The sequence below is a fragment of the Globicephala melas genome, chromosome 17 (genome assembly GCF_963455315.2).
Source record: "Globicephala melas chromosome 17, mGloMel1.2, whole genome shotgun sequence".
In the NCBI taxonomy this organism is placed as follows: Eukaryota; Metazoa; Chordata; class Mammalia; order Artiodactyla; family Delphinidae; genus Globicephala; species Globicephala melas.
The window spans coordinates 39,420,559-39,446,544 of NC_083330.1; the positions used below are offsets into that span (position 1 = coordinate 39,420,559).

At 37.5% G+C, this 25,986-nt stretch overlaps 1 long non-coding RNA gene and 1 pseudogene across 1 annotated transcript in view; one reads left to right on the forward strand and one right to left on the reverse strand.

Moving 5' to 3' along the window:
- Positions 1–25,986, forward strand: part of LOC132593745 (uncharacterized) — a 410,506-nt gene that overhangs the window by 7,327 nt on the left and 377,193 nt on the right. The gene's annotated exons all lie outside the window — the stretch shown is intronic.
- LOC115856676 (small ribosomal subunit protein uS10-like) lies at positions 20,006–20,360 on the reverse strand (annotated as a pseudogene).

Below are 25,986 nucleotides of genomic sequence, written 5' to 3' on the forward strand. Positions count from 1 at the left end.
CTAATATTTGCCCAATTAAGGGCAGAAAATAAAGAGATAAGCTTTAAAGTCAAATATACTTTAAAGTATTCACTTCATTGCCCCTGAGACATATAATCTGCACAACAAAAGAAAAAGCATTTCTTTTGTTGTGCAGATTATATGTTCTAGCTCCTTTGGTTCTGTTGTGCCTTTTCACCCGGAAGGCCCCCCAAATGACAATTATTGTTTCTTAGAGGATGCAACTTCAGAGAAGCTGTCACAGTGAATCAGGCTGAACCTGACTTGAAGAAACCTTCTGGGATGTGAAATGTTGCAAGTGTTTTACGTGATTAAAACTCTTATTTGATTAAAAGATATCAGAGCGCCAAAAGCAGGTTAATCTTTTCACAGCACGACAGAAGATAGGCTAATCAGTTTTCTCACTATCATTCTGAAATAAGATAAATATAATTAGTGGTGTAGCATTTTATAGTAATTCTCAAGTATCTCAGTACTTCTTAAAACACTTTCCTTTAAATTAATATTTAAGTTTTATAATCCAAACTGATAGTTTATTTAAACATACTTATACCATACATAGATAAGAACTAGAATAAATTAATCTTGAAAATATTTGGTCAAAATCATTGGTCTAGGTAAGAAAATTGTGTCTACCGTAAAACTGGGATTGACTCCCTATTCATCTGCTGATTGTTGCCCTTGAATTCTGAGCCACATCAGTCAACCTCCATCCCATCTCACATCAGAAGGCTAAAATAACTTGGACAGAGAGTAAATGTAAAATTCCTTAATTCTCTTCTTTCTCCCAGGCGTCTCTGAATGAGTAGTGAAAGGGAACAAAAAGAGAAACAATATGTGTTAAGTTTATTTTTAAAATTTATTAAAAAAATTCTTTGCCTCAGAGGGGTAAGAGGGCAGGTGATTATTTTCATGGCTACATTCCTGTTCATTGAATTAATTGACTAATTAAAGGATAGTATAAATCAAATTAAGGTTTCTAATCAATTTCATTCCATTAAAGTATAAAATTATACTTAAAAAATTTAACAAAGGACTTGAAAGACCTGTACTCTGGAACCTATAAGACGCTGATGAAAGAAATTAAAGATGACACATATAAATGGACAGATGCATTGTATTTGTGCATTGGAAAAATTAGTAAATGTCCACACTCCCAAAGCAATCTATAAATTCAGTGCAATCCCTATCAAAAATTGTTAATATCCAAATAATTATAAAGAACTCACAACTCAATATCAAAAAAAACCAAACTACCCAATTAAACAAATGGGCAGAGGACCTGAATAGACACTTTTCAAAGGAAGACATATAGATGGCCAACAGACACATGAAAAGATGCTCAGTGTCACTAACCATCAGGAAAATGCAAATCAAAACCACAGTGAGATATCACCTCACACCTATGAGAATGGCTATTATCAAAAAGACGAGAAATAACAAGTGTTCTTGAGGATGTGGAGAAAAGGAAATCCTTGTGCACTGTTGTCAGTAGTGTCAACTGACACAGTCACTATGGAAAACAATATGGAGGTTCCTCAAAAAATTAAAAGTAGAACTACCATATGATCTAGAAATTCCACTTCTGGGTAGTTATCTGAAGAAAATGAAAACACCAACTCGAAAAGATATATGCATCTCCATGTTCATTGCAGCATTATTTACAAAGCCAAGATATGGAAACGACCTAAATGTCCATTGATGGATGAATGGATTAAAAAAATTGTGGTATATATATATACACACACACACACACACACACACACACACACACACAATGGAATATTACTCAGCCATAAAAAGACTGAAATCTTTCCATTTGCAGCAACACGAATGAACCTAAAGGGTTTTATGCTAAGTGAAATTAGAGAAAGAAAAATACCATATGGTTTCACTTATGCATGGAATCTAAAAAACAATAAATGGAACAAACAAAACAATACATAGATAAAGAGAACAAACTGGTGGTCACTAAAAAGTCTGGGTGTGGGGGGTTGGGTGAAGTGGGTGAAGGGGATTAAGAGGTATAAACTTCCAGTTTAAAAAAAAAAGGGATGTAATATACAGAATAAGGAATATAGTCAGAAATACTGTAATAATTTTATGTGGGGACAAATGGTTACTAGACTTATCATGGTGATCATTTCATAATGTATTTAAATGTCGAATCACTAAGTTGTACCTAAGACTAAAATAATATTGTGCAACAACTATACTGCAACAAAAAAGAAATGTAATGCCTATCAAATTGCTTTTGTTAGAATGTCTTTGAGAGTAAGTCCCTTTTATTTAATAAACATAAATTCAAATAAACTGCTAGAATTATTATCAGTTATATGCTAGAAATAATGATCTTCAGGGTTGGAGTTAATAACCTGTGGAAGTGACTGGATTTGATACCTCAGTTCTTAAATCCTCCCAGCATGTCACCAAGAATGACAACCATTTTAGACATTTTGACTTGAAATTAGGCTTGAAAATAGCTACTCTCTAGGGGTGAGTTAACATTTAATGTTGGGCATGTAGAAATGACTGCTGATTTTCATTCTTTGTATTAATTCCATGGGGAGGGTGAGCTAGTAAAACATTTGTGTGAGCCGGTCATTATTTGAAATTTATTTACCAAAGTGGCTTACGTAATAATCATCCCTGTGCTAAATCAGTCAGTCAACAAGTTTTTACTGAGTCCCTACTGGATTAGAGTAATGCACAGTAATGATGTATTCAGTAGTATACAGATGTTTGAAGCAAAGATTAGACATGAGCTCGACCCCCAAGGCCTTACAAGCCATTAGAGGAGACAAACAGACACATATCATCAACTGAAATGTAACCAGATGACTTAACTCCCAGAGCGTGGAGGAGGAATGGCTGGGCCGGGATTGTTCTGGTGGGTGATGTGTGGGAAACTTCCATGATGTAGGTGCCTTGGTCTGGGTTAGGTAAAAAGCAGTTAGTGGCTTGGTAGATGAGAAAAGCAATTTGGCTTAGTGAATACAGTATAATTCAGACAAAGACTGAGGTAGAGAATGGAAGTCTTTTTAATTTATCTGGAGGTATAGCAAGACAGACAAGCATACAAGAGAGGTAATGGATAAAGTTATCTGAAACCAAGCTTGAGCAGGGATGAGATTGGAAAGGTATGAGTTGCATATCAGAATAATAAGCTCCATTTTAACTTTGTTAAACTCGGGGCCCTTCATGAAAAGAAAAGTGATTAAATGAGAGGCTTTTATCTGGGGACTGCTCACGTGGGGATCCTCCCCATGCTTACCATGTCTGGCTAATTTAAGACAGACCCAAACTTGACGAGCATCACAGAATGAAAAATTTGCTATCTGGAAGTTTCTGAACAAATGTCCCTTGCTCAAGCAAATATTCTGGTTTCTGACCGATCACTATCATTCAGCGTCATGTGAACATTGTTGGTTGACTTTCCCTTTTATTATTAGTTCCTTCCCACACTTAAATACTGTCACCATAGCAGTATGTTCAGTTAGATTCCATTTTTCCTGGCATTCTACCTTTTATTATAATTTTAAGGAAATAGCCAATTTTAGTTAAGAATACTTTCTAACTTGTTCAGTTATGGAATGAATGATGACAGCTGCTCCTTTAGACAGCACAGGCTTCTCAGCACAGTTTATGGTAAGGTCACCCAACCAAGGAGGGCAGGGTCAGCAAAAAATACTACCTGTGGTAATGACAAATTTGCACTGGTAACTGAGCCAGGTAACTCTAATCTGAGCCTCACGTCCTAACAAGGTTCAATAATCACTATGCCTCTTTTTCTTTTTCTTTATTAAAATGGATATCAGTTTGGCCCGTGACAATGCTAGTAAAATCATTCTCCAACTTCTTAATCTTCAATTCAGAGACTCTCTTCTGACTCTTAATGAGATCTATGATTTATGGGTCACTTAATATTAACAGGCAGCTTTCTTGGGCTTTACTTTTATTATCTCATTTAAACTACACAGCAGGTCTATGAGGTATTATACATACTGTTAGCTCTGTCTTAGGATGAGAAAACTGAGGCTCAAAAGAGATGTGGTATTTCTGTGGTCACAGAGCTGGGCTTCAAACCCAGATTGGTTTGACTGCAGAGCTTAGCTCTTTCTGTTATGCCACAAGAACTGTCTAGATTTTTATAAATGGTGGTCCTCAATCAACTACACCTGATTATTCTAGCCCTGCTCTTGTCAATCTGAGTATGAAGATCAGAGAACACCACAGTCCCTTCTTGCTTATGATATTTATTCTAGTCTAATAAGCAATTATTAGTGACAGTTAAATCACATGTGTTTAGAAGTGTATACTGGAAGAGTGTAAACATTAAGGAAATAAGATCCTTGATGTAGGAAGTTCCTAACTGGCACTGACATCCTCTAGTCATGTAGAACACATTCCCTTGGATCCTTAGCTGCTCCCTGTGCTTGGAGCCCCCTTTCCCACTTCTTTACCTAGTTAGTTTCCAAACTTTCTTCAGATACAGCTCAGGAGAAAACAAGTAAACCTCATCTGCCTGGGATATTTTCTCTGATTCCTCAGATTTATTTGGATGTCTATCTTCCAAGAACCAGCAATACTCAGTGCATAGTTCTGTTGCACAAAGTATGTTGTCATGGGTTTTTTTTTAACTCCTCCGTCTTCCTCTCCAGACTAAGTACCCATAACCTAGTCTTATTCATCTTTGTATTCTTATCACTTATCAGAGCATTGAGTGAACAAGAGAAGAGGCCAAGACAATGCTGTCATTTGGGGGAGATGGTGAAGTAGAGGCTTCTAGATGGGAGAAGTCATTGAATTTCATTCTTGCTGGAGAAGGAAACATCTCCAAGGAGCTAGAACTTGTTCTGGACTTTGAAAGATGCTCTGAATTGGGAGGTGGTGAGAAAGGAGCAGGGCACAATCAGTGGGAGAGATGGAGAGCGCCTGTTCTCTCTAACTCTGAACCCAAATCTGCTTCTCTGTGGCTTCTGCTTGTTGTTCCTGGCTGAATACCTTCAGATCACACATAACCAATCTAATCCCCTTCCCTAAACAGCCTTGCAATGTCTGAAAACGTCAGGTTTCCATGAGGCTTCTTTTTCTATGGCAGGACTTCTCCAACACTCTAACCGTGACCCACATCCTTTTCTGAGCTGCTCACCATTCAGGTGCCCACAGCATTGGACAACACAGGAGGTCAGGACTAATACTTCCATGCTGAGATGGAGGCTTCTGTAAATACAGGCTGTACTGCACCACAGCTGGTAGGTGGTCACATCTACTCACTTGCTCATGTCAACCTTAGTGTCAGTGAGGACAACTGAGTCTTCATACACATGAAACCATGTCTGCCCTTCTATTAGTGTCACTTACCATTCACTCACTCTCTCCCTCAGCCATTCCACAAATATTTATTAAGCATTTACTATGTGCTGAGGACATAAGGTCTAAAAGAGTTCCTGACGTAAATGTAGGAGCTTGTCTTTGCCTCTGCTTAATATTATCTTGTCACTTTGCGTCTGGCGCGTCAATCTTTCTTTTTTTTCTCTCTCTACCTCTCTGTCTGCCCCCCTACCCTTACCCTTGCATAGAGAGATAGATACAAATATAGATAGATTATATATATATATATAGATATAAAGTATATGTAGTATATATGTATGTGTGTGTATCAAGTGTTTGTGATGCTTTCTGGTTGTATATTGGTGAGGCTGATTATGGTATAAGGAAGAAAGCTTACAATGGACATAAATTGTGGAGTATAATCTTAGATAACATTAAAAATCACAACTGCTACAAGATGCTTAGATAGAGGAAAACAGTATATGTGGGGGGTAAGGGGTGGGAGCTGGGTAACAAATCTGTGAAAAGTGTGGGCTTTGAATCAGACTCTCTGAGGTCAAATGTGGACTCCATCACTTACCAGCTGCATGATTGACTGCAAAAATGTTTAATTTCTCCACGTCTCAGTTCCTTCTGCATATATATGAGTATACTCAGGAATAAATAACAGTTTCTGTTCAAAGGGTTGTTGTGATAACTAAATAAGACGATGTATTTAAAGTTGTGCCTGAGGCATATCAAAGACTCAATAGATGATATAAAAAATATAGAAGAAAAATAGTTCTTTATATTGCCTGAAAAATATCAACCTTCAAGGAAGCAAAATGGGACACAATAATGTCAGAGTCCATTATAACCAAGTTTAGAGGTTGTTTGAACGCAAATTCTACTGGAATGTGACATTGAATTTTACTGGGCTTTAGCCAGTGTTGAGAAGTATTTTTACCAGAGTGAAATGGTTGTTGTTATAGCACTTGCTGCCATAGGATTTGACTTGGATTACTAAGTAGTTCAATTAATAGTGAAAAAATTAATTAAGAATCTCTGAGTCTTACATACACATAAAAAAAAATACCATGAATCTTTTGCTCTAGGGTAAGATTAGAAAAAGAAAATATTATACATCTGCACATTTTCGAGGACTAGGTGATTTAAAATTCGAGTTTAATATTTAAAAAAATATATTTAGAAGTTGAAAATTTATTAAGATTTAATTTTTCAGATTTATTTTCTAAACTCCAAACAGAACCAAAAGTGGACCTGGTATTTAATAAGCAGACTTTTTTCAGTAGCTACATGGTTAAGATACTACTAGTACATACTCTAAGAAAAACTAGAAAGTAAGACACTTAGGTCCTTTAACAAATATTTTCAAGGACTGTAATGAAATTTGATTGCAAAGTATGCTGACAGAATACAAAATAGAATAAAAAAAATTCAGACTTTCACTGAAAAAGCAAACCAAAACCAAAACCAAACAAAACAATGATAACAAAATAAAGAATCTCTGAGTCTTAAATGTATATTCTTTACCTACTTTTTACACATTTCACTTTCCACACCAATTCAAAATAGAGAGCATTCATTTTCTACAATATCTAAGAGGCTTATGCTTCTACCATATTATTCAAGTTAGTTAAATATCTGTGCATAACTTGTAGATTATTGAAAATGGTTTGATTTGTTCTTGTATACTCATTTGAAGGACTTTTAAATAAGCCATGGGAACAACAATTACTGGAAAATAACTGGCTGCCTCATCTTTGGCTCAGGTGGTTTCAGTATTTTCAATTTCTAGTCTGTTTCAGAGTAAACCAAGGGAGTCTACCATTGAGGCAAGATTTAAGGATATTTCCAAACTTGGTTTTGAAGGTACTTGGGATATTACTTATAATTTCTTAATGAATTCCAGCAGCTCTTTTTGATAATTAGGGAATAAGCAAAGCCCTCAGCGACATGCCAGTACAGTGGAGTAATGGCCGTTAAAGACAAGCTTTGGGACTATTTGGAAACACGTGGTCATTTCACCAGAAAAGTAAAACAAACTGAGCAGTTTTACTCAGCTTTCCTTCTTCGGCTCCATGCCATATCTATAGGTCAACTCCAGCTAGTCAGTCCTGGTGAGTTTTTTATTTGTCAGCTGTAGGAACTTTCTCTATGGCAGAACCTAGCTCTGTTCTAACTCTCTGCCCTGATATCAGGGACATGTTTATTTTCTTTACTTGAAGAAAGTGCCCCACTAATTTCTTTTATATAAGATAAAATTCAAAAACGATTATGTAGAATCAAAGCCAGTCAGTTCCAGCTCACCCTGGATGAAGATGGCAAATAAACTCATGTGGATTTGTGTCTCCCTGTTTGGCCTTTTAAGTTTTAGTAGCATTTTGATTTAACACATTTATTTCATACTAAAGGAAGCATTGTAAGTAATTTTAAGTGATAGATATTAGTTCCTCTTCCTCTTTCAGAACATCGCTTTCTGACTATTTTATAAAATTGATTGTCTCATGGTTCCATAAGAAAAAAGGCTCACTTAATATCTCTCATAATAACCTACAAGGTGTTGAGGTGTGATGAAAACAAAACAAGAAGGGGAAAAAAATCTCAGTAAAAAAGACCCTTTTTCAGTTGAACAATTAGAGTGAATCTTTTTGCCTTTATTGAAAATATGCTGAGTAATGAAATAATAAAGCTTTGACTAAAGAATTGGTGTGTGAGGAGGCAGGGAAAATAGAAAGCAGGTGGGCTGTGTCTGTGTTAGGTTTGTACACTGCGCTTGGTGAATTTAGTTTTCTTTTTTTGTGGGGTGTCTTAAATTGCTATTGCAATTTTTGGTTAACTCTAGCTGTTCTCAGTTACATAACTGCTCCTTTTGGCTTCTAAAAAGAAAGGACAGTCTAAGGTCAAGAAAGAATCATGGTGAAAAGAACAGAGCATGAAGTGACTAGGTTCAAAGATTCAGGTGATGGCAGCACTCCAGGCACTGGTGCTAAGCCTGGGTCGGAAAACATCAAGAAAGGTGGCTGGAAATAGGCCTAGAACTTGAATTAGGCATACTTCCTTCATCATATTCTCATAGACACTTAGGCTCATGAAACTGTCAAGAGTAAGGACCTTAGAGATCCTCTTCATTTTGGAGATGAAGAAATTATATCTGCACATGAAAATGCTCAAGGCCAGAGGGGTGACATGAAGGCCACCCAGCAATTTAGGGAGAAAGCTGGTGTTAGAATGTAGGTCTGAGCCTGGCTTTCTCACCATCACAGTGTCATAGCTGACATTTTAACTCCTACCACAGTGGGGTCCAGGAATACCTGTAGAGTTGTAGAGGCTGATGGTAAAAGAGACGAAACACAGATCACTGGACTTGGCAACAGAACACCTAGGTCAAAGTTGTTTCCCTGAATCTCTGGATAAGTCATCAATGCTCTAAACATCAGTTTTCTCATTTACAAACTGGGCACATGACTATTTTCCCAGTTATCTCAATGGATCAAGTGAAATGTTGTTTATCAAAGTGCTATAAATTGGGAGATTGGGATTGACATATACACAATACTATATATAAAATAGATAACTAATAAGGACCTACTGTATAGCACAGGGGACTCTACTCAATTCTCTGTAATGACCTACATGGGAAAAGAGTCTAAAAAGGAGTGGATATATGTATATGTATAACTGATTCACTTTGCTGTTCAGCAAAAACTAACACAACGTTGTAAATCAACTGTACTCTAATAAAAATTAAAAAACAAAAAGTGCTATGACCACTAATGGCAATTCACATGTAAGGCATTACAGAATACCATTGGCCATTCTTTCCCTACAGACTTCTCAACAGCTACCCAGGGCTACCAAAATATCCCAATTGACTACCACCCAGAGGACACAGGGAATCACAAAAACTTATCTGGCATCTCATGAACCTGCAGCTCACCCAGAGTGAAATCTCCAAGAAGCCGGCTTTTAACTCAGCAAGTTGTGAACATTCATTTCATTTATTTATTCATGAACTCATTTACTGGATAAACGAGGCATATTTAAAATATTAGATGTAGTCCTCACCTTTCTCTAAAGGGGTCAACAGACAGATAAATAAAAGTGATTCAATATGGAAAATGTTGTATTTTAAGGACTGGGGAAGACTAAAAGAGGAAGTAAAGGGTTATGAAGAGGTTTTTGAAAAGAAGTGGTTTGAAGGTTGAGTAATACTGGGACCTGCTGAGAACATGAGGACATGCTGAGAAGATTTTTACAGGGAGAGGGGCCTCAATGAAGTCATAAGAATGTGACAAAAGAGACATGTGTGGGAAATGTTGTGTTGTCAAGTGAACCAGAGGGTAGAGAATATGGGGAGACTGTTGTGAAATGGGTCTAGACAGGTAGGATGAGGTCAGATCATGAATGTCCTTGGTCAACAGGCTAAGGAGATTGTTCTTTGTTCAAAAGACATAGGAGACACTAACATTTATTTTATAACTATTTTATTCCAGTTAAAAATGAGACAGGGTAATTATTGAAATATTCGAACAATTTGCACCTATACAAAGAAAGTTAAAAAAATCAATGAATCTGAATTTCTGGAAATAACAATCATTACCATTAGGTGAACATTGCTCTAGACTGCTTTCTATGTGCACATACAAATAGTTTAAAAGAGAGAAATACTTTTTAACTAACAAACTCCACCCACTCTTCAATTCCACAGCTATGAAACCATGAACATGCTAGATACAATGTATAAGAATAAAATCTAAATATATAAATTGATTTGAAAAAAGATAACTTCTGGCATGATGACATGTCAGAAATAAAGGCAGTGTTAGGTTTGAACAGTAAACTTTTGAGCAGACACTGTGATGGTTTTGGAAGATATTAGATTGGATAAGGGTATTAGAGACTGAGGTTATATTGCCCATGTAAACATGGGAAATATGGCATTGGGCCCGAGTGAGGCAGAGATATCTACTTAAAGCTGGGATCCTGGAAAGAAAAGGCTGCTTCCTTGGTAAAAGGAGCAAAAACCTACTTACTGGTTCAAGTAGGGTGACTAGAAAGTTTGTTATTTTTTGGAATTTTCGATGGGAAGATAAGAGAGGAATTAAAGCCCTTGGACACCAAAAATCATGTGAAGTTGGAATTTACATCACTGATTTAATGCTGGAATGTCCAAGCTGAGAAACAAATATCAAAACTAATTCCAGACCAAAAGCAAAAGTAAAATGATTTTGTAGCAAGACTTTTACACCTCAGAGTGCACAGGTATTTTGGGGGTAGAAGAAGGAAGGTGGGGGAAACAATTAAACCTTATAATTCGATGGGGAAATAATCTATCACAAGAGTCAGTAGACACTATAAATAGGAAAACTACTATTCCCATGAACTTGATGTAATAGAGCAAGCTAACAAAGAGTATAAAATAACTATGCTTCAAATGGCTAAAGTGATAAAAGAAAAACTGGAAATTATAAGGAGAGAACAGCACACTGTGAAGAGATAGATTTGAAGAACAAATAGAGCTTCTAGAAATGTAGACATGTTATTGATATCCCTATGGATGAGTTAAACACTGGATTATATTATATACAGCTGAAGAAATAATTAGTGACTTTGAAGATAGAGCTGAGAAAATTACCTGGAATGCAGCAGAGAGAGAGATATACAGAGGTGGAAAAAATGGACAAGAGTTTAAGAGATATAGAAAACAGAAGAAGAGAGACAATGGAGAAGGGGAAATACTTGAAGAGGTAATGGGTTAAAATTTTCCAAACAGATAAAAAAAACACACCAGCTCTTAATTTGAAGAACTATATACTCATTAGTATACTGATAAATGTTTCACAACCAGTTGCCAAGATAAAGTTAGCACTGATTTATAGTGTTTGGTGGCTGCTGTGCTGTAAATACTGTCATCATGGCTGCTTTCAGGTTACCAGCTGAATTTAGGTGAATTACCAGCTGAATTCGAGTTTCTTCATTGAATGTGGTATTGGAAAGAAATATGCATAACCGGCTTTTGTGAGCTGGTCTGAGCTGAGTCCAGCACACAACTGCGTATGCTGAATCTTTGGGAAATATAAATAAAAATAAATCAGTACATAGGTGCATTGTTCTGAAAGTTCAGAATACTCATGAATAATATAATACCTTACTTATGAACACAGAAAACAGGTTCTCTTCCAAGAAAAAAAAAAATGTCTGACAGCAGACCTATTGGCAATGTTAGCTGGAGGACTGTGGAATACCATCTTCAAAGTACTGACTCAAAAAATCAACCTAAAATTCTATATTTACTTTTATAATTTTTTAAGAAGTGAGGTTAAAGTAAAGAAAAATTTCAAGCAATGGTGTGAGAATTTACCAAGTACTTATTCTTACTGAAAGAACTAATTAAGGGATGTATTTAAGGAAAAGAACCAAACTCAGAACGGAAGGTCTGGATGCCAGAGCAATGATAAAGAAACTCATAATCATGGGTAAATATAAATAAGCATCTTCTTACTTTATTATCTATAAAGTAAATAACCTGTTAAAATAATAATAAAAATGACTAATTTGGAAGGAGATTTAACAACAAAGGTAGAATTTAAATATTATACTACAATTAAATGAAAGATGAGGAGATCATTGGAAAGGATTGTAATGATTGGTTGGAGTGCAGCCTAACAGAAAGCAGGAAAAGAGAAATAGGGGAAAACACCGATTTAAAATAGAAAAGGAAAGTAAATATAAAGCAAAATAAGATAGTAGAAATAAATTCAAATCTATCAGTTATCCTAATAACTGAAAACATTTCGAATTCACCAGAGATTCTCATATTGGATTTAAAATATCCAGCTATATGTAGCTTACAGAAAAATACAAATATATAACACAAATTTGACAGCAAAGGGATAGGGAAAGATATACTAATATCTAATACTAAACATTAAAAACACAACATACACTCTCACAAACACAAAGCAACATTATAGTAGTAATATTGCTGTCAGACCAAATAAATATCAAGACACAAAGCATTATTATGAAAAAAGAGGTCCTTATACAATGGTAAAGGTATAAGGAACAATTCACTAGGAAAATATAATAATACTGAACCTGTATCCCCTTAATAACTCTGTGTTGCATAAAGCAAATTGAATGAACTGTATTTACCATTAATAGCATGGATAAAATTATTTTAAAGATGATTTAAAAAGAGAAAGACAATAATAGTGACATGAGATTATATATATGTAAAAAATTTTAAATGCACAAAATAACACTAAATTTTACTGTGGGTGATCAATTTATTGCCCCTTAGCTCCAAATTCACTCTTTTAGATTGTTCTGTGAAAATTGATCTGGACCCTTTAAACATTTTCCTTTGTGTGAAAATTAATCTGGACCCTTTAAACATTTTCCTTTGCTAGCTGGTTCTAAAGCTTTGTCAGTAGATGGTTCTGGGCAGTCACTGGAGGAGAAGAGTTTTGCTTCCTGGTTCTGGTGGTTTTTTGGCAGATGTTCTCTGGCATTGGGCTGTTGCAGTGCTGGTAGCTTCTCCAGGGCCATATTCCTGCAGTGCTGGGTAGCAGCAGCACCCAGCTACCAGCAGCTATTCCACATACTCCCACCCTGCACACCCACCTTGAGAAGTCTTGCAGTGGACTGCTGTCAATGTTACACCTACCTGTGAATAGCTTTCTCCGGTATCCTACAGCATGGATTTCCAGCAAGTTCCCAAATTATTTTGAAATATAAAGATTTAATTTAACATATACTAAATTTATCAGGAGAGAAAGTGAAGTGAAATGAAAGAATTGCTGTATATATTAATATATGTACATACATACGTATATATGTATGTATGTATATACATACACACACATTTATGGTAGACTCACTATAAGAAATATTTCTAAAAGTTCTCCTAGAGTTCATATTCCCTGAAATATAGAGTAATTTTTCTTCAACATTCCAAGCAAAAATCCTAAAATTTACCTGATTTGACGTATTTAGTTCCCATGCCCAGACCTGAATCAACACCTGAGGCCAGGGCAGTGGAATTTGCAAGATTGGTCTAAACCAATCAGAACTAACCCTTGGCATTGGGCACCAAAGCACAGGAGTCATGTGGAGGAAGGGTGGATATCTAAATGAAAACTTGTTGTTCTTAGGAAGGGGGAAGGGAAGTGGATATCAGATGGACAAACTAGGTATATCCACAACATGGTGTATATTTCTTAATCTGCAGACTCAAGGTTTTCTTCATTTGGGGGGAAATTTTTCTTCTCATAATCTTTGAGTGATTTTCTCTTCCATATTTTGGATTCTATACCTAAGGGACACCAAAAACTTGTCTTTATTCTGAGTTATCTTTGTCATTTTTATATATTTTACTGTTATTGTTTTAATCTCTGCCCTTTTCCTCTGCATTTCCTGGGATTACCCAAAGCTTTTTATTTTTTGGCTAGTAATTTGATATTCAGCTGAATTGGTCTTCAATTTATTTTCTTAACCTTGCAGTCTCCCTTTCTTCTTATTCACCTTGTCTTATTGAATTATCACACCTATGAAAGTATTATATAGACTAAAGTGCTCATGAGGAACTCTCTTCTCTTCCGTGGTTATGTTTTTGTGCAAGCTAGGTTCTTCACCTATCTTGCCTGTTGTGTTGCTTCCTTTCATTTCTTTCCTCTTTGTAATATGTTTTCATGGTTACCACACCGTGTTTTCATCTTGATCATGTTCAACACAGGGAGTTCAGTTCAGATTTTTTTGCACTGATATATTATAGATGAATTATTTTGACTCATTCTTTTTTCATCACTCTATTCATTGTATCTAGTTGTAGGTGTATCCTCTTTCATTGAGGAAATACCTTTGGTCTTTGGAATATTTCCCCCAATCTAGTGTAGAGTCCTAGAGTCTTCATTCCCACCAAAGAGAGCCAGCCTTGTTTATTTACCCAGGTTTTTTTTTTTTTTTTTTTTTTTTTGTGGTACGCGGGCCTCTCCTGTTGCAGAGCACAGGCTCCGGATGTGCAGGCTCAGCGGCCATGGCTCATGGGCCCAGCCACTCCGCAGCATGTGGGATCTTCCCGGACCGGGGCACGAACCCGTGTCCCCTGCATAGACAGGCGGACTCTCAACCACTGCGCCACCAGGGAAGCCCCAGCCTTGTTTATTTACTTCTTACCATTATCTCCTCAACAAGCACTTTTCCTCCTCACATCAGTAGAAATTCCTTTCCTCCTCACATCAGCAGTATCAGTAGAAATTTCCTACTCATATCAGGAGTATCAGTAGAAATTTTCAAGATTTTATTAAATCACCAGTACTATCTCTGGGAGACTTGGGCACATTTTGTGTCAGAATATTGTTTCTTCAGCTTTTAGTTTTTGATAATTATAGCTGTAGGTTTTCCCCCTTTGTTTGCTTGGTTGGTGTTGATGTTTACCTTACACACTGGCCCTCATTTTTGTTAAGAGTTATAACAGAGAATCATGTGATCAGCTTTAGTTCCCTCATTTTTTTGTGTGTGTGGTACACGGGCCTCTCACTGTTGTGGCCTCTCCCATTGCAGAGCACAGGCTCCGGACGTGCAGGCTCAGCGGCCATAGCTCACAGGCCCAGCTGCTCCGCGGCATGTGGGATCCTCCCGGACTGGGGCATGAACCCGTGTCCCCCACATCGGCAGGCGGACTCTCAACCACTGTGCCACCAGGGAAGCCCAGTTCCCTCATTTTTAATCAGAAATCCATTGAAGGGTTTTAATCAGGGGAGAGTCATGTTTTAAATCATGATGACAGGCATATGGAGATTATTAGAAATGTTCATGAAATAAATGAATGAATGAACAGTAGAGGTACATAAATGAAAATGTGGGTAGAGTGGGAAGAGAAGACATAATGGGTGGGATGGGGGAAGAAATTGGTAACTTGACTTTGGAACTCTTTCCAGCTAGATGACATTCATTTAATCTGATCTCTACCTTTGGGTAGATAGTAATGATTTGCAGAAATATGAGTCTTAACCCACAGAGCCAGTTGTTAGAGAAGCGAAACAACTAGTAACTTAAATGGAAGCTCATGGACCTAGTCACACTTTCATTTTGTTAGTTGTATGATAGGCCAAGTTCTGGCTTTGAGCAGGGCCCTTGGTTATGCCTTGCCTCCTCTCTCCCCACCCCTCATCCTCTCCTGTCCGACTGTCAGCACGTGGACCTTGATTGACAGATCCACTCTGCACAGAAAAGAACCTTAGGTTCTAATAAATTGCTTCCATAAATTTGGTGCTATGAATCTGACAAGCCATAAAGAAATTAATTGGCTAGAAGTAGGCTTCCTTGAGTTGGAAAATCTGGCTCCCTCTCATCCTCCTGGATATTATTTGAATTTACTTGATGTCCAGCAGGTTGTAAAAATGCAGCCTTCCGAGTAGGTAGTGAATTGATCAGAACTCTTTTCCTTGAAAGTGGCAGAAATCCAATTTGAACTAGCATAAACAAAGTAAAACATAAAAGAGAGACGCCCTAGTTTATGCACTGAAATGATGGGCTGAGCAAAGGAGAGACTGGCCGCTACAGGATTTGGTCTATCAGGAAAACCAGGGTTCCCTCATCATCTCTCATTTCTGCTTCACTCTGCTTTTAGCCTTGTTCTCTCCAGCTGACGGACTTCATGAGACTCCAGGAATCCAAGATCCTATATTCTTACAGTCTAGTTACCTTAGAGGAAGGGAAGCCCATTCCCTCCAGATCTCGTGAGAAATCTGGAGGAAGATTCTGATTGGCTCGTATTGGTCACGTGTCCACCTGTGGGGTGAGATTGAGGGATAGTAAATTGGCAGCTCCCACCAGAAATAGATGTTCTCTAAGAAAGCAAGGGAGGAGGTGATAGTCTGAGTACATAAAATAACACATTTTCTTTGAGGGGAGGAATAAAACCCTCCGTATGCTTTACAGGAACTAAATTCACCCCTGCCGAGCTGTCGAGGGATATGACCCTTCAATCATGTCCAAATATATGAGTGCCATTTGATACCTTTACATTGCTCTGTTTTGCCAAGCCCAGAATATCGCACTTGTTGATTTTGTAACCTCAAATAAAAACGAACCCCAGGATGTTTCCAGATTCAGCTTAATTCCAACCAGTTGTCACTTCCTCAGCCCAGGAGCTGGTATGGAAGTAGGTATTAGGCATCTGTTGCTTTGTGTTATGGCTAATGCATGAGAGAGATGCTTTTCTAGAACCAAAGAGCCCTAGCTACGCCACTGAGGATGAAGAAAGATTGCAGGGGACCAACTGGTTTTCGTTTGGACCATGATTAAGAGAAGGCTCCCTTGCTTTAATGCTTTTAAAATCAGCTCCCCTCCAAAGCACTTGGGTTACGTATATGCTATCTTGCAGAAAGACTCAGCATTTGAGATTCAAGCCAAATGCTTTTTAGCCCACTTAAAAAACACACTGCTGCCTTGGGCCCTGCCGGCTGCAGGGGCTGACTGGGCTGGAAGCCAGCTTTGAGGCTGACCATCATAGCTCTTGCCACTTAGTACGAAGGGAAGATCGGTGACATGGTTTATATTAGTAGCAATGCTAACTGTTTACTGGATACCTTACACATGGGCCAGGCACTTTTTTTAAAAGCCAACTTTCTCTCATTATTAAATAGTAAAATCTGACTTATTATTATTATTATTATTTTGTGGTACGTGGGCCTCTCACTGTTGTGGCCTCTCCCGTTGTGGAGCACAGGCTCCAGACGCGCAGGCTCAGCGACCATGGCTCATGGGCCTAGCCGCTCCGCGGCATGTGGGATCTTCCTGGACCGGGGCACGAACCCACGTCCCCTGCATCAGCAGGTGGACTCTCAACCACTGCGCCACCAGGGAAGCCCTAAAATCTGACATTTTAAAAGGCACAGACGCTTATATTATTTTGCTATTGAAAAAGTTGGTATGTAGCATATTGTTCTCCCAGATTCACAGATTAAAAATCAATGTCTGAGAGAAAATGTAACAAAATTATAATTGGGAAGAGAGGGAGTGACTAATTCGGTGACTTTAAGTTTCATGAGGGAAGAACACTGTTTTATTGTTTTGTTTTTCTATTTTCTGTCTAGTGTTAAACACAGTGCCTGGTGCATAGTAGGCACTCATCAGATATTTATTGAATGAATGAATAAGTGAATGAATATATGAAACCTTTTAGGAGGAAGAACTGACCAAACATTAAAATGAAAACTTCGGTAACACCAAGTGTAAATATGAGCTTCCTTACAACAACAGTTGATTACATGAGAGGAAAATCTATCTAGTTTTCTTTATACCCTATTTTAACTAGAGCAGAAAATGGATGTCCCAAAGTCTCAGACAAATGAATTGTCCTTGCAACATGTCTATCTTACCAGAAGTTCCTAGACATTGTATGACCTCAACTTGACAGTTTTCCAGCTGTAGTTTCTTAACTAAAGTGTTTCAAGATAAATTTGTTTAGTTTTTAGTCAAATGCATGACCCAAGTGACTCTGTGTAAAGAGTAACTTAGAATCCTCATGTCAGTTTTGGTATTTATAAAGTTGGACCAGTTACATAATTTGCGGGGACTGGTACAAACTGACAATGTGGGGCCCTTGTTCAAAAATTACTAAGAATTTCCAGACAGCAATAGCAGAGCATCACAACAAATGTAGGTCCTTCTAAACTGGGGACCTGTGTGACTACATAAGTGGCATGCCCATGAAAACAATTCTATATAGATTGCTTGTCTTTCGGGGACTCCTGAAGCATTGGTGAGTTCATATTTGCAGCAAGAGCACATGGAAATTACAGGGTTATTTGATTATTTCAAACATGGAGATGAGAAGTAGGGAAAATGTAATGTATAGGTGGAACTAAAACCTAGGGTAGAGATTATGACAAAAAATTTCACATATGTAATTTGCTCCCATTCACTATTCACATAATGTTCTTAGATCTTACAGTATATTTTTAGCATTTTGCTTTTTTTTTTTTTTTTGCGGTACGCGGGCCTCTCACTGTTGTGGCCTCTCTCGTTGCGGAGCACAGGCTCCGGACACGCAGGCTCAGCGGCCATTGCTCATGGGCCCAGCCACTCTGCAGCATGTGGGATCTTCCCGGACCGGGGCACGAACCCGTGTCCCCTGCATCAGCAGGCGGACTCTCAACCACTGCGCCACCAGGGAAGCCCTAGCATTTTGCTTTTGGGTAACCTGAGAGTTATGATATCTAGGCAACTTAAAATGTCTTTGATAAGTTTCATTCATTCTAAGTGTAGTAATTACAGTCTGTAATACTGCCCTACTGTATGGCTTTATTTTCTAATATTAAACAACTCTACCATTATGGACCAGCTGAAACTACGCTTGAAGCTACTTTTCTTAGATTTGGTCTCATCTGATCGTACCTTATAAAAGTTTATTGAAGAAGACTGAAGCATATCCTACTGGCCCAGAACTGAAGAGAAATGAGTTTTTTTTAGGTCTGTAGGCTAGTAATACTCAAGAAATGCTTCTTGCATAATGAATGCTAATGTGTCACAGGCAATTACCATAGATGCTGATCAATGACAGTAATACTAAATGATGCCTCACCTTTTAACAACTGTGGTGAATACCTTAGAAGTATGTATTCTATTAATCTGAAAAGTTATCACTAAAACATTTCAAAAATTCAAATAATGCACTGAATTTTGCCCTGATTCAATCTGAGTAATTTCATTAAAATACTGATTCACAAGATGATTTATATGCAATTAATTTTGGATTTATTGTGATGCTTGGTCCTTTGGTTTATTGAGATATAATTTACATATAGTAAAATTCAACCTTCTTTGGTGTACAGTTCAATGAATTTTGACAAACTTACATACTCACGTAATTGCCTCTACAATTAAGATAGAGAACATCTCCATCATCCCGAAAGTTTCCTTCAACTCCCTTTGTAGATAAATCCTTCTCCTCACTCCAGTCCCTACACACCACTGATATGATTTCTGTCCTTCTAGTTTTGCGTTTTGTAGAATGTCATATAAAAGAAATGATTTGTATTATTTAAATTATTTTGAGTTTGTCTTCTTTTACTTATCATTATGCTTTCCTTGCTCCAGCAGTATTTGGTAATTATCTTGTTTTTAAAGCCCATCTAATAAGTATGTAGTGGTATCTCATTGTGGTTTTGGTATTAATTTCCCTAATAACAAATGATATTAAGCATTTTTTCTTGTATTTGCTCCATGTATCTTCTTTGGTAAAGTATCTTGTTCAAATCTTTTCCTTGATAAATGGAATATTTATAAATGGAATGGAATATTTATAAATGGAATATTTCCTGCCATATCAATAAACAAAGGATGTCATAGTCACCAATGATTGCAGCCCTCCAACATGAGCTGGTGAGTCCTGAGGAAACTCAGGGCTGAAAAGAATAGCAGCCATCAGACTGCGGCCACTCCCTGCAGCGAGCCCTGCGGAAACTCAGGGTGTGAAAATACAGGCCCCAGATAGCTAAGGTGCATATCAAAGGAATGATTTCAGTGAGCCCAGACTCTTGCATCTTCCCATACACAGAAAAGCACTAAATCCCTTAACTTGAGATATCTGGTTTTCTTTATTTAACAATAATCTTTTTTTTTTTTGACAACTGATTATCAGTTTATTAAAAATGTTGATTTAAGCATCTGCAATAGTGACTTCAACCTCGACTCCTGGCTCAATACTGATAGAAGTGATCTGCTTGACAATCTCAGAGGACTGTGCAGGTCAATAAGTCGCTTGTGGATCCTCATCTGGAAACGATCCCAAGTCAACCTTCAACACAAGGAGTTTTCCTTGTAGTTATTCTCAGAGTCTTGGTAGGCATTGGAACCCATCCTTTCACCTTGAGATTCTTTTCCTTTGCGCCTCTGATGAGGTCAGCACAAACCTTCTCCAAAGACTTCACGTTGCGGCTGATGAGGGTGATTCGAATCCGGTGAATCGCCACCTCGGGCTCCACGGGAGTCTTTTCGGTATCTGTAAAAGCCATGGCTGCGGCACGGCTTCCTGACCGACTTGTTCCTCAGCGAGGGCGAACAGCGGTGAGTCAGGAGCATGAGTGGGTGGCCTGAGGCTCCGCTGCAGCGGCGACCGCGTCTTCCTCCAAGAGCTAACAATAATCTTTTGACTTCCGACTACCTGACTACCTGCTCTTTGCTGCAAAACTCCTCTATATCCTGGCTCCTCCCCTCGTCTCCTCGGAGCAGTTTCTCAGTTATCTGAAACGCTGTCTCCCAGGCTGCTGTCCTCACTTTGCCCCAAATAAAACTTAACTCGCAACTCTCATGTTGTGCATTTTCTTTAAGTCAACATCCTGTTACTTTCTTTTTATTTATTTATTAAGAATATTTTTTGAGTTTAAAGTTTTTTTTCCAGGTTTATTGAGAAGTTTAAGGTGTACAACATAAATAAATAATTGATATAAGTTTAAGGTATACAACATAATGATTTGATATACGTATGTATTGCAAAATGATAACCATAATGTTTAATTAACATTCATCATCTCACACAGTTACAAAATTCTTTTTCCTATGATGAGAACTTTCAAGATCTACTCGCTTAGCAACTTTCAAATGTACAATACAGTACCGTTAGCGATAGTTATCACACTGTACATAACCTTATAAGTGGAAGTTTGTACATTTTGATCGCTTTTGCTCAGTTCTCCCACTCCCCACTCCTTGCCTCTGTTTTATTTCTGTGAAAAATGATATTGGAGTCTTGTTAGGGCTTGCATTAAATCTATAGGTGGCTTCAGGTTCTATGAACATTTTAACAATATCAATTGTATCAATACATGAATATAGGATATCTTTTGATTTATTTGTGTCTTCAATTTCTTTCATTAACATCTTATAGTTATTAATGTAGAGATTTTTCACCTCCCTAGTTAAATTTATTCCTAAGTATTTTATTGTTTTTGATGCTATTGGGATTTTTAAAAATTTCTTTTTTAGATAATTCATTGTTAATGTATAGAAACACAGCTGATTTTTGTATGTTGATTTTGCATCTTGCAACTTTACTAAATTCATTTATTAGTTTTAACAGTTTTCTTTTTGTAACATCTTTAGGATTTTCTACATGTAAAATCATGTCATCTGAAAATAGAGATAATTTTGCTTACTTCCAGTTCTGATGCTCTTTATTTTATTTTATTTTTTGCCTGATTTTTCTGGCTAGGACTTCCAGTACTTGTTGAATAGGAGTGGTGAGAGTGGGTAACCTTGTCTTCTTCCCAATCTTAGAGGAAAAGGTTTCAACCTTCACCAACTCTATATTAGTTGTGGACATGTCATATATGGCCTTTATTATGTCAAGGCATGTTTCTTCTATATCAATTTGTTGAGAGATTTTTTTTTAATCATGAATAGATGTTGAATTTTGTCAAATGATTTTTCTGCAACTATTGAGATGACCTTATGAATTTTATCTTTCATTTGATTAATGTGATGTATTACACTTATTGATTTGTGTATCTTGAACCATTCCTGCCTCTCAATCTCTCTTAATCATGGTATATGATCTTTTTAATGTGCTATTGAATTTGGTTAACTGGTATTTTGTTGAGAATTTTTGCATCTATATTCATCAGGGTTATTGGCTGTCATTTTCTTTTCTTGTAGTATTCTTGTCTGGTTTTGGTATCAGGGTGATGGTGGCTTCATAGGATGACTTTGGGAATGTTGCCTCCTCTTCAATTTTTTGGCAGAGTCTGAGAAGAATTGACATTAATTCTTCTGTAAATGTTTGGTAGAATTCACCAGTGAAACCATCTTGTCCTGGACTTTTTCTTTTGTGAGGTTTTTTTTTTTTTTGCGTTACGCGGGCCTCTCACTGTTGTGGCCTCTCCCGTTGCGGAGCACAGGCTCCGGACACGCAGGCTCAGCGGCCATGGCTCACGGGCCTAGCCGCTCCGCGGCATGTGGGATCCTCCCAGACCGGGGCACGAACCCATATCCCCCGCATCGGCAGGTGGACTCTCAACCACTGCTCCACCAGGGAAGCCCCTGTGAGGTTTTTGATTGCTGTTTCACTCTCCTTACTCATTATTGGTCTGTTTGAATTTTCTATTCCTTCATGATTCAGTCTTGGCATATTGTACGTTTCCAGGAATTTAGCCATTTCTTCTAGGTTGTCCAGTTTGTTGGCATATAGTTTTTCATAGTAGTCTCTCATGATCCTTTGTATTTCTGTGGTATCCGTTATAATTTTATTTATCTTTCACTTATTATTTTATTTATTTGGGTCCTCTCTCTTTTTCTCTTGCTTAGTCTAGCTAAAGGTTTGTTTATTTTTTTATCTTTCCAAAGAGCAAACTCTTGGTTTTATTTTTCTTTTCTATTGTTCTCACATTCTCTATCTTTTTATTTCTGCTATAATCTTTATTATTTCCTTCCTTCTGCTAACTTTGGGCTGAGTTGGTTCTTCTATTTCTAGTACCTTGAGGTGTAAAGTTAGCTTGTTTATTTGAGAACTCTCTTTTTTCTTAATGTATGTGTTTATCACTATAAATGTTCTTATTTCTGCTTTTGCTTCATCCAGTAAGTTTTGGTATATTGTGTTTACATTTTTTTAAGTCTCAAGATGCTTTAAAACTTTTCCTTTAATTTCTTCCTTGAGCTATTGGCTGTTCAAGAGTGTGTTAACTTCCATATTTTGTGATTTTCCAGTTTTCCTCCTGTTATTGATTTCTAGTTTCATATTACTGTGGTCAGAAAAGATACTTGGTATGATTTCAGTCTTCTTAAATTTGTTAAGATTTGATTGTGGCCTACCATGATCTATTCTAGAAAATATTCCACGTGTGCTTGAGAAGAATGTGTATTTTGCTGTTTGTAAGATGGAATGTTCTGGATAGGTCCATTTGGTCTATAGCATTGCTCAAATCTACTGTTTCCTTATTGATTCTCCATCAGGAGGAGTGGGGTATTAAGGCCCCCAACTATTATTGTATTGCTGTTTATGTCTTATTTTAGGTCTGTTTAATATTTGCTTTATATATTTAGGTGCTCCAAAGTTGAGTGCTTAAATATTTAAAATTGTCATATATTCTTAATAAATTGGCCCCTTTTTCATTATATAATGATCTTCTTTGTCTCTTTTCACCATTTTTATCTTAAAGTCTATTTTGTCTAATGTGAATATAGCTACCCCCACTTGCTTTTGGTTACCGTTTGCTTGAAATATCATTGCAATCCCTTCACTCTCACTGTGTGTGTCTTAAAGCTAAAGTGTCTCTTTAGTAGGAAGCATATTGTTGGTTTTTTAAAAAAAATTATTCATCCATTCTATGTCTTTTGATGGCATAATTTAGTCCATTTACATTTAAAGTAACAATTGATAGCTAAGGATTTACTATTGTCATTTTGTTAATTGTTTTCTGAATGTTTTGTAGATTCTTTGTTCCTTGCTCCCTATTTGCTCTCTTCCTTTGTGATTTGGTGATTCCTTGTAGCAGTATGCTTTGACACCTTTATCATAATCTTTTGTGTAACTACTATAGGTTTTTCCTTTGTGGTGCTATGAGGCTCACATAAAATATATAACATCCTATTTTAAGCTGATAACAACTTAACTTTAATAGAATTTCTAAACTTTACACTTTTCTTTCCCCACCCTACTCATATTTTAGGTTATTATAGTTACAGTTTACACATTTTTATTTTGCATATCCAATGAAAAATTATTGTAGTTATGGTTATTTTTACCACATTTGTTTTTCTAACTCTTCAACTAGAGTTGCAAGTGAATTATGCACCGCCATCACATTATTAGAGAATCTGACTTTTGAGTATATATTTACTATTACCAGTGAGTTTTACACCTGCATTCATATGTTTTTATGTTAATTAGTATCCTTTTATGTCTGCTGAAGAACTCCTTTTAGCATTTCTTGTGAGGCAGGTCTAGTGGTGATAAATTCCCTCAGCTTTTGTCTGTTTGGAAAAGTCTTTATCTCTCCTTAATTTCTGAAGGATAGCTTTGCCAGGTATTGTATTCTTGGTTGACAGTTTTTTATTTCAATATTTTGAATATATCCTTTCATTCTCTCCTGACCTGAAAATTTTCTGTTGAGAAATCCACACATAGTCTTATTGGGGCTGGGGACAGGGGTGGTGTGTGGAATTTCCCTTGTATGTGACATGTCACTTTTCTCTTATACTTTCATATTTGTCTCTTTGTCTTTGACCTTTGACAATTTAATGTGTCTTCCTGTAGCCATTTTCAAGTTCAACCTATTTGGGGTTCTCTGGGCCTCATGAATCTGGATGTCTATTACTCTCCCCAGGTTTGGAAAGTTTTCAACCATTATTGATTTAAATATCTTTTTTTGGTCCCTTTCTCTTACTCTTGTCCTTCTGGGATTCCCAAAATATGTATATTGTTTTCCTGATAGTGTTCCACAAGTTTCATAGGCTTGCATCACTCTTTCATTCTTTTTTCTCCTCTGACTGGATAATTTCAAATGATCTTTCTTCTAGTTCTCTGATTATTTCTTCTGCTTGGTCAATCTATTGTTGAAGCTCTCTATTCAAGTCTTCAAGTCAGTCATTGTATTTTTCAGCTCTTGTAGTTCACTAAACTTCTTAAGAGGTTTTTTTGAATTCTTTATCAGACAGTTTATAGATCTTCATTTCTTTAGGGTCTGTTATTGGTGCTTTATTAGTTTCTTTTGGTGGTGTCATGTTTACCTGATTTGCTGTCATCCTTGATTCCTTGCATTGGTATCTGGACATTTGGATAAGTGCACCCCTCCTCCAGACCTTACAGGTTCACTTTGGCAGAGACAATCCTTCACTAGTCGGTTCTGCTTGGGGTTCTGGACTGGTCAGCTGGCAGTGTCTTTGGGCAGGTGGGGCTTGCTATTGGGGGGACGGTCTCTATTTGGTGAGGTCACTGCCCATGCACTAAAGTCCAGGGAAGTGCTACTGGCTGGGAATAGCTGGATAGGACTGCTGGTTTAGTTTTCTGTCTTAGCTAGGCTATATGATGGACTCCATGGTTGCACGGATTCTCTGGTTGGGCTTCCTAGTCAGGTAGGACTGGATGCTATACTTGGCAGTTGGGTAGGGCTATGAACTTGCTTTCCTGTGCAAGCAGGGCTGTAGAATATATTCCATGGATATTACTGCTCAATGGCTGGAGACCTGAATCTGACAGGGCTGCCCACCAAACTTCCTGGCAAGATGGGACCACTGGCTCAGCTCTGCCAATGGGTAGGGCCATTGGCTGGGCTCTCTGCTCAAGTGACAATGTTGGTGAGGCCATAGAGGGCTATACAGCTTCCAGGTGCTCTGGTTAGGCTTTGTGGCCAGGTGGAACTGGAGGGTATATTTAGCCCTAAGCAGAGCTTCAGATTTGTTTCCCAGCTCGAGTGGAGCCATAGAACAGATTCCATGGCTGGCCTGGCTCAATGGCTGGGGAACAGAATCAGGTAGAACTGTTCACTGGTCAGATAGGGCCAACAGCTAAGCTCTGCAGGTGGGAAGAGCTTCTGGCTGGGCTCTCTGCTCGGGTGACTCTGCAGCTGGTTATAGGGTGCAGCCTCCTGGGTACCTTGGTAAGGCTTCCTCATTGGATGAGACTGAGGGCTATATTTAACAGTAGGT